Source organism: Zeugodacus cucurbitae, chromosome 4, assembly GCF_028554725.1.
Source record: "Zeugodacus cucurbitae isolate PBARC_wt_2022May chromosome 4, idZeuCucr1.2, whole genome shotgun sequence".
Classification (NCBI taxonomy): Eukaryota; Metazoa; Arthropoda; class Insecta; order Diptera; family Tephritidae; genus Zeugodacus; species Zeugodacus cucurbitae.
Window position 1 is genome coordinate 50,123,191 of NC_071669.1, and position 13,305 is coordinate 50,136,495.

Sequence of the window (13,305 nt, forward strand, 5' to 3'; positions counted from 1 at the left end):
ATCATACTCAATACTGATACCCCCTGAAGAATAATATAAGATTTCAAAAATAAGAACCTACTGAATGATTTTTAATATAGCTTAACTAATACTACTTAATGAGGGATATCGGAAACCTTGCCAAAGTTAGAAGTCCTGAATGCATAACACGATCTCTTCTATCCTCTCAAATACTAGTCGATTTGAAGAAATTGATCAATATAGATTCTCTTTAAAACAATTAAGAATAATTTTGATAAGCAATTTGAATAATTGTTGTAATACCAATAACTTAGCAAGGCTTTGGAATTGTCCGGGATTGTTTTAAACTTGTATATATTGACTAGCCACTACAACGAGTCCAACGAAACATATTTTTCAACTCAAATGCATTCAAAATAAAATTAACCACAGAACAGACATTTCGAGATTTTAATTAGTAATTTATACTTAAAGCTTATACCATGCACTAGCATTAACTATGTATTAGAATTACAGTCTCCCAGTGTTTATTAATTCTATTAATTTTCATTCACGCAAGCAGATTTCTCTAGTACTTTCTTTACAATATTATTCACTTTTGTGTATAGTTATATGTAAGCCTGAACATGTAACTCAACACGAATGTAATTGGTGTTAGTAAGTGTAATTTGAATACAGTAACCTCTAGAAAAATGCAATTTAGAAATAGTTCCATTGACCTCAAGTCAATTAAGGGCTGCTGAAGCAATAAACCGATGGCCTTCGTATGCAGGGCTAACGCCCTTCTCACAATTGAATAGATTTACAATCAATTTACGCAAGTTGCAATGATTAATTGAGCTAGAACGACTATTAACTGAGTCTAGTTATAGTAAATATTTATTTGCATGAAAATTTGTTCTTTAAATATCGATCGATGGTATTTCTTATAGATTTACATATATATAACTAAAATGCAGATTTAATTCAAGTTGAACTGTCGGTGTTGTAACACAAGGAAAAGGATTTCAATGCAATTAAGTTTAGTTTTGCAAGAAATTTTAATATTAATTACCGTAATTTTTTATTAATAAATTCATTGGCAATGCTATTCCTTAGTCATTTCTTATACACTTTCGACTTATTGCATAATGAAATGCTTTATAGACTATCCGATTTACATATGTAATATTTATTTGCATGTGGTTGAGTAACATAAAAGCTTAAAGGTCAGTACACAGATCAATCATACGCCCTGTTATACCCGCGGGGCACATGTCAAGTAAGTCTGTGACTTATCAAACATTTAATGGCCCACAGAAAGTGTGTGTTAATGTTAGCAGTCCATAATTACAATAATAACTAATATGCTCAAGAAAGTAGTTTTTTATTAGATAATTGTTTTTACCAATAAAATGTATTGAGGATTAAGCAATTACTGCAACAATTTATAACAATGTGCAGGTAATTTACTAGTGCTTGTTATGGTTTTAATTACTTCAGAATTGTCTTATTAAAATTCCATTATTACAAACATAAATATTTATTATTTGTTATCGCTTAATATTGCGTTTTTATAGTCATCCTGAAAGTATGCAATATGTAAATATGTAATTTAAATAATTATTTTTAGAGCAAGAGTGCTTTTTTTATATGCTTAAGAAAATAGTTCTTTATAAAATAATAGTTTTAACAAGAAAATGTTTGTAAAAAGGGTGAAGATTAAACAATTATTGCAACAATCTATATGCAATTTACAAACAAGTATTGTCTTATTAAAATTACATTCTTAAAAGCATAAATATTTATGATTCGTTATGATTTAAAAAACGTGTGTTTTGCAGACACCCTGAAAGTATCCAATAATGGTTTGGTGATGGAAAACCTGTGATAATCTTATTTTAATGTAATTGAAATAATTATTTGTAAAGTAATATTGTTATTTTTAAGTTAAAAACAACAACAATAAAATATATTTAATTTATTCGTGAATTTCGAAAATTTATTTTATAGATTTTCGTTTTGCCAAAATCACAATTATACACATACATTTTTTGTGAGCAAAAGTAATGCTGGACGAGATTTACACCAAAATTGTGTAAGGCTACTGGCGAATAGTCGCCAGTTTAGTTGCCTTGGCTACAGAGACTAGATTTATGCCGGTATTCTGCTTGTCACATTTGTCTCATGTCTTTATTTGTCACAATTGCGAACTGGCGACCCTGTTAGTCAGGAAGTATCATTTTGGTATTCTGGCTGATACAGTCTCAAAAAAGTTCACCAAATAGTGTGGTGAAAAGAAAAGCAAGCTATCAGCTGTTTATTTTAGTTGATTAGAGATGAGTGCATGTTCACAATGATACTTTATGAATTGATTGCACGCAATTAGTTTTTTTTTACCAAATTTCAGCAGAAAAATTTCTTGTAAATAATTGGATAATACTATTAATGAAAATAATACTGAAATAGTTTATAATAAATGCGTAATATATGCATTTTATCTGAATCAATTGTTAAGTAAATATGAAAAATGTTAACAACCTAACAATCGACTAACACATGTTCTCATCCTTACATTTGAGCATAATGGCAATCGAAGGTAAATAATTGTAAAAAATACAAATTCATTATTTTATGATTATTATATATTTTAGATTTTGGATATATATATACATACATATTTGTGTTTTGGAAATCGAAAGAATTTCCTAAACGTATTTTCTTCATATAAAAAGTGATCTTCCTTGTTGCGCAAAATAGCCAGATTGCGCCTACGAGTGTAGCTAAAACATAGGTACTTTGTTATCCATTATTGCAAAATTACAAATATTAATACATTACCTCTCTTCTTCTCGTTTTTTTTTTTCATTATAATATATATTAGGCCAATTGCATCAACCATTATTGTGCTCTTGTTTTTCTGTGACCTGGTTTAAAGCACATCACAAATTAGAGACTGATATTGCTCAAATAGAGATGAGACAAACTCGCCAGAATACCAAAAAGTCACTATAGAGATTACACCACAGATTCGTCTCTATTAGAGACTTGAGACTGCTCGCAGAATACCGGCATTAATATTACGATAAGCTATTTGTCTCAGTTGCCTAAAATTCGCAGATAACAGCCCAGAGTTTAAATTTTTTGGCAATTATATTGAAAGTATTTGGCAGCATTGTTCAAATGTGAGTGACAATTTTTGCAGTTAAAAATACAAATACGTGAACAAAAATATGTTATTTGAATCAAAATATAAAAAGGAACTATGATGAATAGTTATGAATTACTTTTCATGAGTAGAGAAGTAAAGCTTGAAGTTCGTATTAATTCGACGACGCTAAGAATTAAAATGTTTTGTTATTTGTTATGTTTACTTTATTTTGTATATTTTCAAATAGATTTGAAAAATATTTCGATATATCAAACAAAGCATTTTCATACTTGCTGAAAGTAGCTACCAGAAATGCCAAGGGAATAAATTCTGAATTTCAGAACTTATATATATACAATGCCAGTGATTAACATACAGTGGCTCACAGCTTATTTCATGCAATATAAATTTTTCAGTTTATATAGCCATAAAATGGAAAGTAAGACCCTTAAGAAAAAAAAAAAAAATGAGGAATATATATTCTACAATGCTTTACTAATATAGTATGCTAAATAAAGTTCTTGGAAGAACAATCTTACGTTTACAAGAACAAGAATTCCAGCTACCTTCCAGAAATTTTGCTCACAGCTTATTTCATGCACCCACTTGTTTACGTTGTGGAGAAATCCCGTTGCTTGGGTTGCGGTACTAGGCATTTGTAAACCTTAGGGCTGGCATTCAGTAATAGTTTGAACAAACTTTTAATGTGTTTTTGAGTGTCGAGTACACCATGAAGGTGTATTCAAAATAAAGGCCGAAACGCACCAAATAAAATGTTCAATGAACGTGACGAGCGTTTAATTGAGCGTAAAATTAAAGAAAACCCGAGATTATCAGTTCCAAAGTTAACTACAGAGATTCAGGAGGAGCTAGGGAAATCATTTTGTGCTGAAACTGTGCGTCGGATACTACGTGTGCATGACTTCAATGGCCGAGTAGCCCGAAAGAAGCCATTCATTAACAAAAAAACCAACTAAGCCGAGTTACATTTGCAAGGGAGCTGGAAACCAAGGTTTTTAACTTCTGGAATACTGTAATTTCTGCTGAAGAGTCGAAATTCAACCTTTTCGGTTCAGATGGAATGGCTTACGTGTGGAGGAAACCCAATACTGAGCTTCAGAGATGTGTTATGGTATGGGCGTGTATGTCTGCAGCCGGCGTTGGAAATTTGGTATTTATTGAGAGTATAATGGACAAAACATTGTACCTTAATATATTGAAAGAAAATTTAATCCAAAGTGCCGAGAAACTTGGGATCCGTCAAAATTTCCGGTATTATCAGGACAGCGATCCTAAACACAAAGCGTCAATAGTACAGACCTGGCTAATATGGAATTGTCCACATTTAATGAATCCACCGGCCCAGTCACCTGACATGAACCCGATCGAGAATTTATGGTCTTTGTTAAAAAATTATATCCGTAAACACCGCATTAGTAATAAGGAACAGCTAAAAGTGCTATTTTGGAAGAATGGAATAAAATTGGGACAGAAATTACAAAAAAACTAGTTGAGTCCATGCCAGCTAGACTAAAAGGTGTATTAAAAGCTAACGGATATCATACTAAGTATTAAGCAAGTTTTAAACAAAATATTTATCTTATTTTTAATGAAAAGTACACTGCATGAAGTAAGCTGTGATATGAAATTTGTTTACGTTTCTGGTTTTTTGTTTATAAGTTATTGAATAATAAATAAAAATAATAAATGAAGTATCTTTTATAAACTACACATTCGTATTAACAACTAGGAGTTTGAATTATTTCGATATGTGTTTTTGTTGTCAAGATATAACATTTCAATTTTTGTAAAATCATATGCATGAAATAAGCTGTGAGCCACTGTAAGTTGCTCTTATACCAAAATACTACTAAATTAATAAATACAATCAAGCAGAATTTCCTGGTGTAATCCGATATATGAATGGAACACATTTCAGTACCTGCAACATCTATATAATAATACCTATACCTACAGAATTAAATCAAATCTTACAAATTGCTTAAAAATATAGTATTATTAAAATATGTATTAGTCTCCGCCATTCTTTGCCAGTCCTATGTTTCGGCTTAAAAGCCATTCCATTGTACCTCCGGATGGTTTTTTATTTTAAATAATATTTTGAAAGCAATCATTCATATCATTTTTCATTTGTATTTACAATTTCTTTGTCATCTCAATATATATACTGCTTTACTCAAAACTACAATCTATAATGAAGAAACTGGTCTTGATCAGTAGCCTGCTATTGACATATTTGGATAACGAGGGTTGATAGTAATAGATAATATGCAAAAAATGGGGACTTACTGATCGCCAGTCCCCATTTTTTGCCTGTCAGTAGAGTGTCATATGCGTCAGTTGCCTCTCTTAAAGCATTTTTCGAACTGCGGTAGCTTCAAGGCGACTGGACTCAGGCTATTATTGGTACATAATATGGGTGTTAAACATTCACTAAAGACATTTAAGAATACTGGAAGCATTTCATCTTAATAAGCTGTGCATTATAGTTAAAAGGAAGCTGTGAACGACTTTTTCGAATAATTTTTTGGAAGATCTAGTTCAGATGAAGAGCTTTGAACGAAATTGGCTGCGGTTGTTTGTATATACAAGAAAAAGGTCTTATAATTTTTTAGTTTCCCTTCACTAGAGTATTTTGTAGTCCAATATTTTAATTCATGTTTTTAATATAATAATAATGTAATCAACTTCTCAGACTTAAAAACAGTCCAGTTCGTCTTGTCTCATTACTTAGTATCTTAGCGTGTATTAACTTACAAGTGCACAGTTCTAATACTTCTACATATATTAAACAAAATAGTAAATTCACCGCTGCTCATGTAATTACGGTTTACTAATAATTTTATCATGTCAATGCTTGCATTAGAGGAATGCCAATTGTATATTCCGCATTACTTCCAAAAGTAATTGATTGCTAAGTCACACATTTAAAACATATTAATTTTACAAAGTGACATGCAATAATAATGACTATATAATAAATAATAAACCATATACATTTGTTAACATGCAGACTAACTTCGATAAATCATATTCGTGAGTTTTTATAAATATATTTTTTTTAAAGAGAAATAGCTTTTAGCGGCATGTGATTGCAGGAAGTATTTTTATGAAAATTGCAATTTTAATGTTTAAATATACATTTACGTAATAATAATGTAATTTTTTATATAAATATATTTTTATTTCGCAATTTCAAGTTTGTGTACTTTTTGTGTGATTTCAATTACTTTTTTGTAATTTAATATTATTTATTGAAATACTTAAGATCTTATTTTTGATCATCAAATCCAAATAGTAAAGTGGTCAGATCAGTTTTAATTGATCGTAGGTGAGTTGAACAGGCTTCTGTCATTCTAAACTTAACCATTATATACCATTTTAATCTTTTCAAAGCTTAATCTTATTTAGGTGATAAAGTTTTTATTTTTTTTCAAGCAATCAATTTCGAATTTTGACAATAGCAGTGATGTTGTGCATGTTGTTGGCGTCATCCAATAATGTCCCACAGAAGATGCAGCTGTTTCGATGGTTCAATTGTTACTGGATCATTTGTTACAGTGTGTAAGGAGGTTTTTTGAAAATATGTTTAATGTTTTAAGATCAAGTATCAATAAGTTGTAGTTTATGCCAGACAGTATTCAATACAGTATTCAATTTCACTCCAACTCATTCTCAGCAATATATATTGTTTTTAAGGGGCTATACCAGTGAATATTTTCAAAAAATCGATTTTTTTTATTTTTTGCTTAATTCGCATCTTGAATAGTTTTTGAATGGCAATGTTCTAAAGAGCGACCGCTCGCTGGTATAAGCAGCTATGGTCGAGACTTTAAACACGTTTTTCTCAAAATGACAAATTTAAACTGAGTATTCTTGAATATATATTGACTATACAATGATCTACGATCTTTTTGATTGGTGGAAAACTGTCAATTTGACATTTAAAAAAATACCAATTTTTAACCTAAAAAACGATTTTTTTTCGAAACTACGCCATTTTGTCAATTTTTAATATTTTTCAACAATTGTAGGTCATTGTATGGGAAATAAATTTAACTTTAATAACCTTTTTGAATTTGTCTGTTTCAGCAAATCATTCGGCCGGAATCATGTCAGCAGTTGGGGAACTCTTTCTTGAGACCTTCAAAGACTCCGTTGTTTTTCAATATTATTGTAAAGAAAAAATTTTGAAATTTATGTTCAAAAACCAATCGACTACTTTTTTTTTTTAAATTCACGAAAATCGCCTAATTTTTCATAGGTTACACTGGTATAGCCCCTTCGATCAATTAGAGAAATAATGTTCGTCAGAGTGTTGATTGAATATCTAAAAATGTTCTTCGTATTCGGTAATCACCTAACTCAAGTAATATTGAGGCATAAGGTTTCGAACTCTGATTTCTAATGATAGTATATTCTTTTGTATGAAAACAAAAATACAAATGATAGAGATAACAAACCTATCCTACATATCAAGCAGGGCTTACGTTTTAAATGGTGTACACCTGACAGTAACCATCAGTTATATATTTTTGGACTAACGAGTATGTAATAAAGTAAATTTGGGATGATTGAGGAGTTTTTTGTTTACACTGAAATACTTAGGCAGACACTGTCAAGGCCTTTAAGAATAGCGTTGAAAGGCGTATTAAGATCTTTTAAAGGAAAGGAACTGTCAATGTCATTCTTCGATGCAAATGCTACTCACAACTTCAATTTGAATCAGCATAAAAACTTTCAGTTACCGCCAACATCAAAGTTCAAATTACCAACGAGAGAAGAAGCTTCTACAATATTATTATTATTACTATTTTTTATAAAAGCCGAGCTTATACTTTCAGTCATCTAATATGAAGCTTATTTATAGAAAAATATCAATGAAAAAATTTTAACAAACATATTTACTCCATCCAACGATCCTCAAGATACATAACATACGAAGTTATAAGCTTTACATCAAAATAAATGCTGCGCATGCGCACACCGCGACTGTCGATATTTCCGCGCAAATGTTTATGCGAACATCGGCATCGTGCATTTGAAGGGCAGCGTCGTTCTTGTCAAACATTGAGCGCAACAGAGGTAGACATTGCAGATTAAATGCCGATAAAATGCCGATAAAATGGTCAGTGTACAACAACAACATAAATGGTTATGTTGTACATAAAGGTAAATGCTTGGCGAAGTGTTAAAAAAATATTACACACTTTTTTATTTTTTAATTACAAGGTAACCAGAAATAAAAAAATGTTTAATAATAAAAAGTTATTTTTCAAGAAGTATGTAAAACCACATTTATTTAGCTTTACAGTTATACCCACATACTTATGTACATACATATATATGAAGTCAAAGTAATAACTGTGGCAACAACAAAAGCCCAAGTAATAATAATAAAAATAAAAATAATAAAACTAAACCAAAAAAATCTCAAGACATTCATCTATCAGTGCCATTTTTACACAAACAATTGCTGCACATTTAAGCTCAAAAGTGTTTTGACTAAAACAAATGGCCTGACACATCATATTCTCCGCCAAAAATTGTATTGAAAGACTCGTGAGCTTGTCGCTTAGTATGTATGTATGCGTGTGTGTGTGTGGTTGTTTGGTAAAAAATGACACTGGTGTGCAATTCACGCCAATAAAATTTAAATTATGGCGTATAATTACCAATGTTTTCGTAAAAATTTGCATAAACACATACATATACATATACATATATACCGACATCCATCCACATAAATTTCTTGCATACGAACAATTTATTTGCGCTATTAAATCGTTCACACAGCCAGTTGAATTTGCAATACAATACCTTGTCTACATACATACTTATCTAAGTATATATACATAAATATTTCGCATGCAATAATTTCGTTTCGTCAAAATTTATGAATCGTGAAAATTTTGTGTGCTCCCGTTGTAAGCATTGAGCAAATGCATTAACTGCTATATATTTAAGTGTTATGTTGCTGTAAGCGTTGGCATTGGAAGTCAGCGTTATCACAACTTAATTGAATATTGCTTTTAAATGAAGTCGGTATTTATTTGGAGTTATTTATAACAGCACGAGAAACACTTTGGCTTCTAAACTTCATTAATTCTTTATTAAGTAATTAATGTAATGTAATACTCATATATTAACTGGACAACAATTTAGTATAAGAGCTTCTAAAATGAACTTGTTATTCTCTTAGAGAGACTCAAGTTTCGAGTTTTTCAATGAGAAAGATTATTAAGAGTTTTTAAAAAGCTATTCGAACCACTTGGATAAATAATCAAGCTCTCATAGGTTCAGTACTTAGACAAGTTCTCAAGTTTAATAAAGCTTAATATGTTCTCTTGAAGAATAACTCTTCAATATACTTGTAAAATGTCTGCTTTACTTATCTTTAATTACAAACATGTTCAAAAATAAACATATGTCTTCTCCTCACTAAAAAATTTTCGTCATCGTTAATAACTGTGTTGGATGCCACAATTATTATCTTGGGATAAATATTGGATGTTTTCTTTAGTGATTTTAGAAATACATACCTTCATATATGTTGTTTGTTGTATTTATCAACTTAATGTTTCTGTTCTCTTTTATTTTGTAATTAAATAATAGTCGAACGAAATAAAGTCTCGCAAGTTTTGTCTAATATTTAATGTTAATTGTTTATATCTAGATATACATATACGAAGTTATATTTTTTGATCTTACTCGAAGATCTATTTAATGTTTTAATATAATGTTATTTTATGAATATTAATAATAATTTCTGTAAGACATGATTGACTTGTCATAACTAATTTCCTCAACCATCTGATATCAATTTCATCCACATATCTGGAGCGGAATCCAATTTTTATCTGGCCAAGGGCTATTACATCAGAATGACATCCAATAGTAATGAGAAATGTTAATTTTGTTTTAACAATAAAAATATCATTTGATATCAATCGGAAATTTGCAGCACTTATCAATTCAAAAACACTTATGTACATAGCCTGGCGTTACATGTTAGATGGACAGTCCAACAAATCTTAACCGAAAATATAATAATTGGATGTAAGATCCGAAATTGTTTTAAGGAGTTAGGGGTAGCTCGGGCACTCCAACACGCTAGTGTGAAACCTTAAACGCGTATATTCTCAAAACTTTGTTTTAGAATACGTAATTATACTGGGCCGGATCAAACCTTTTTAATTTTCAAAAATTTCGATTTTTAAGACCAATTAATTGTCGATTTTTTCCCGAAAATCTAGAAAAAAATTCCTGAGGCCTCCATTTTGTTAATTTTTGAAAAAAAGAAAAAAAGCTGCGATCCGGCCCAAGATTATCTATTTATAAAACTAATTTTCCTTATTCGATTGAATTTAGATGTATCTACAAGGACTTATGATTGTCACCGCAAGGATCTTTTTTTATTTTGAACTGGGTCAACACAAACAGCTATAACTTTGGAAATTACAAATATTTTTTTTTTTTTTAATTTTCGTGACTTAAATTTAAATCATTGTGTAATAATGCCATATTATTACTTTTGTAAAATAACATGATTTAATATCAAAGAAAATTGTAATTTTTTCGTGTTTTTGAATACCCCTAACCCCTTAAGTAGGACTCTCCAAAGTTGTTATCACGTCATTAATCAAATTTAGCATTTTCTGAAATATATTAACATTAGGATTAACTCTTAGTACATTCATTTTATTTTCTTAATGAATGAAATAATCTTTGATGCTCTTTGATGCTTAATGTTTAAGCTTATTTTCCTTATCAATTTTAACAAATTGTGTGATGGTCAGTAATCCATTCGGGCACTTTCAATCATATTTTATCAATGTGATCTGTTACAATTAAGCTCAGAGAGATTAAATAAATACATTTTATAAGAAAACTTAGTAAATAAATCAATCACCTTGACCGCCAAATTTTTAGGACGATTTCGACCTCTTTTCAACACCACCAAGCGCATCGCTTTGTAAATTTAAGTATTTTTTAAAATGAAATAAAATTTAATTAGACGCATGTTTGTTACTTAATCGCATATTGAAATTTATAATTTGCATACATGAATGAGCATAGGTATGAGTGCTTGTGCCTTTGTTTGAACTATATAAAGACACTAATGTAAGTATCACAAATTTATTAATTTATTATTATATAATTTAATTTAATTTAATTTTGTTTAATTTTGTTTTATTTTATTTTATTTTATTTTATTTTATTTTATTTTATTTTATTTTATTTTATTTTATTTTATTTTATTTTATTTTATTTTATTTTATTTTATTTTATTTTATTTTATTTTATTTTATTTTATTTTATTTTATTTTATTTTATTTTATTTTATTTTATTTTATTTTATTTTATTTTATTTTATTTTATTTTATTTTATTTTATTTTATTTTATTTTATTTTATTTTATTTTATTTTATTTTATTTTATTTTATTTTATTTTATTTTATTTTATTTTATTTTATTTTATTTTATTTTATTTTATTTTATTTTATTTTATTTTATTTTATTTAACTTGAAACAGTTTATTTAATTGCTGTTAAGTAGTTATAGACATAGTTGCTGTTATTGTTGCATTGCCATTGAAATGTTGCATGAAATAACTGCAATGAATTATTATGATTGTAACAGTTACGTTAATTAAGTTATTTTAATTACTTTAACGAGAAACCGAAAACTCCTCAAAGCATCAAAGTAAACAGCTAAGTCATTGGATAAGTCAGAGCATTCTCATGCCGGCAGAGCGCTCTGCTCGCTGCCCGCGAAAATACAAAACGCTACGCAATGTGACAAACAACAATTGACTAATGGGCCGATCAAAACTGGCCGCATGCTCATATACCTGATAGTGTGTGAATTTGTTGGTGGGGATGTGTGTGTTTGTGCGAGTACTTGAAAGTGTAATTAATTTTTGCATTGCTTTATATAAAAATATTTTTTTTTTTGAAATTTCATTACTAGCTCACTTATCGCTTGAAACGGTGAAGCGCCAGTTTTGACGCGCTGCGCTCGCTTTATTGTTGTTATTGTTTTAGCAGCAGCACTGACAATTGTTATAATCTTGACGCTGAACGATTAAGCTTCAAGTCAAGCAAGCATTTTAGAAATGTTGTTTATTCTTCTTGTTGTTGTTACGCTTATGTTTTTGTATTTTTATATTGTAGTGGTGTTTGTTGTTAAGAAATCTAGCGCATTCACAATCTTTGTGAGATTTATATAATATTATTTTTTTTGTTTTTGTTTTTGTATTTTTGTTTGTATGTATTCTCTCGAATTGGAGCATCTTATTCGCGACATAGTGACATGCAAAGCTGACTTTAATTGTCATTATTGATTTGTGGGGTGTCATCCCGTTGGCATGTGGCGCTGTAATTGCAGGAGTTAAGTGCATGATTAGCAAATTGGAGCAGACAATTGATTTGCAAAATATTATTTTGTTTTGTAAGTGATGTTTTTAGTGGCATTTGAATGCTGTATTAAGCTAATAATTATGGGGTAAATGAAAATAATAATTACAAATTAGAACACACATTGTTTTCAATCAATTGTTTGTTAAGAAAGGAAATATTTATATTAGGGACCATTATTAGTATTCGGATGTTAAGTAATCCACTAGACATATGAATTAATAGGATTATAAGTTAAGTGCTATTAGATCTACTGATGAATTACCCACTAAAACTGATTTGAATTGTGTTTGGATTTTGGGTTTCTATTACGTCGAATTCAAGTTCAATAAAAGAGTATCTATGTTTCAGCGATCTCGCAGTACATCACACTTACATATTAAGCGAAAATTTTTATATTTATAATATTTATTTTTGAAAATCCTATATGACCTGATTTTAACCATTTCTGGTACAGAGCCACACTATTAGAAGAAAAAGATTTCCTCTGAATTAAATTAAGATATCTGAAATATATACCGACATTTTCGGTGAAAAATTTTCATAAGGCACACTGATATCTTACTTTTTACAGACAGACATTCGGATTTTGACTCGCCTCGTCGCCCTGATCACTTTGGTATATATAACCCTATATCTAACTCGTTTAGTTTTGGGTGTTACAAACAACCGTTATGTGAACAAAACTATAATACTCTCTTAGCAACTTTGTTGCTAGCAAATTTGTTGCAAGAGTATAAAAATCATTTAATATAGAATATAATGGCTGAGGTA

The 13,305-nt window shown here is 29.5% G+C and overlaps 2 long non-coding RNA genes across 2 annotated transcripts; one reads left to right on the plus strand and one right to left on the minus strand.

Annotated features, from left to right (window-relative positions):
* The first annotated feature begins 2,095 nt into the window (after nt 1-2,095).
* On the plus strand, nt 2,096-2,964 carry LOC114804569 (uncharacterized). Its single transcript, XR_008470885.1, has 3 exons — nt 2,096-2,539; nt 2,595-2,734; nt 2,825-2,964. It is a non-coding gene; the product is annotated as an uncharacterized LOC114804569 (long non-coding RNA).
* On the minus strand, nt 2,568-2,903 carry LOC128921421 (uncharacterized). The gene is made up of 2 exons (XR_008470886.1): nt 2,782-2,903; nt 2,568-2,723 (listed from the first exon to the last, which is right to left on the minus strand). It is a non-coding gene; the product is annotated as an uncharacterized LOC128921421 (long non-coding RNA).
* Nucleotides 2,965-13,305: the final 10,341 nt, after the last annotated feature.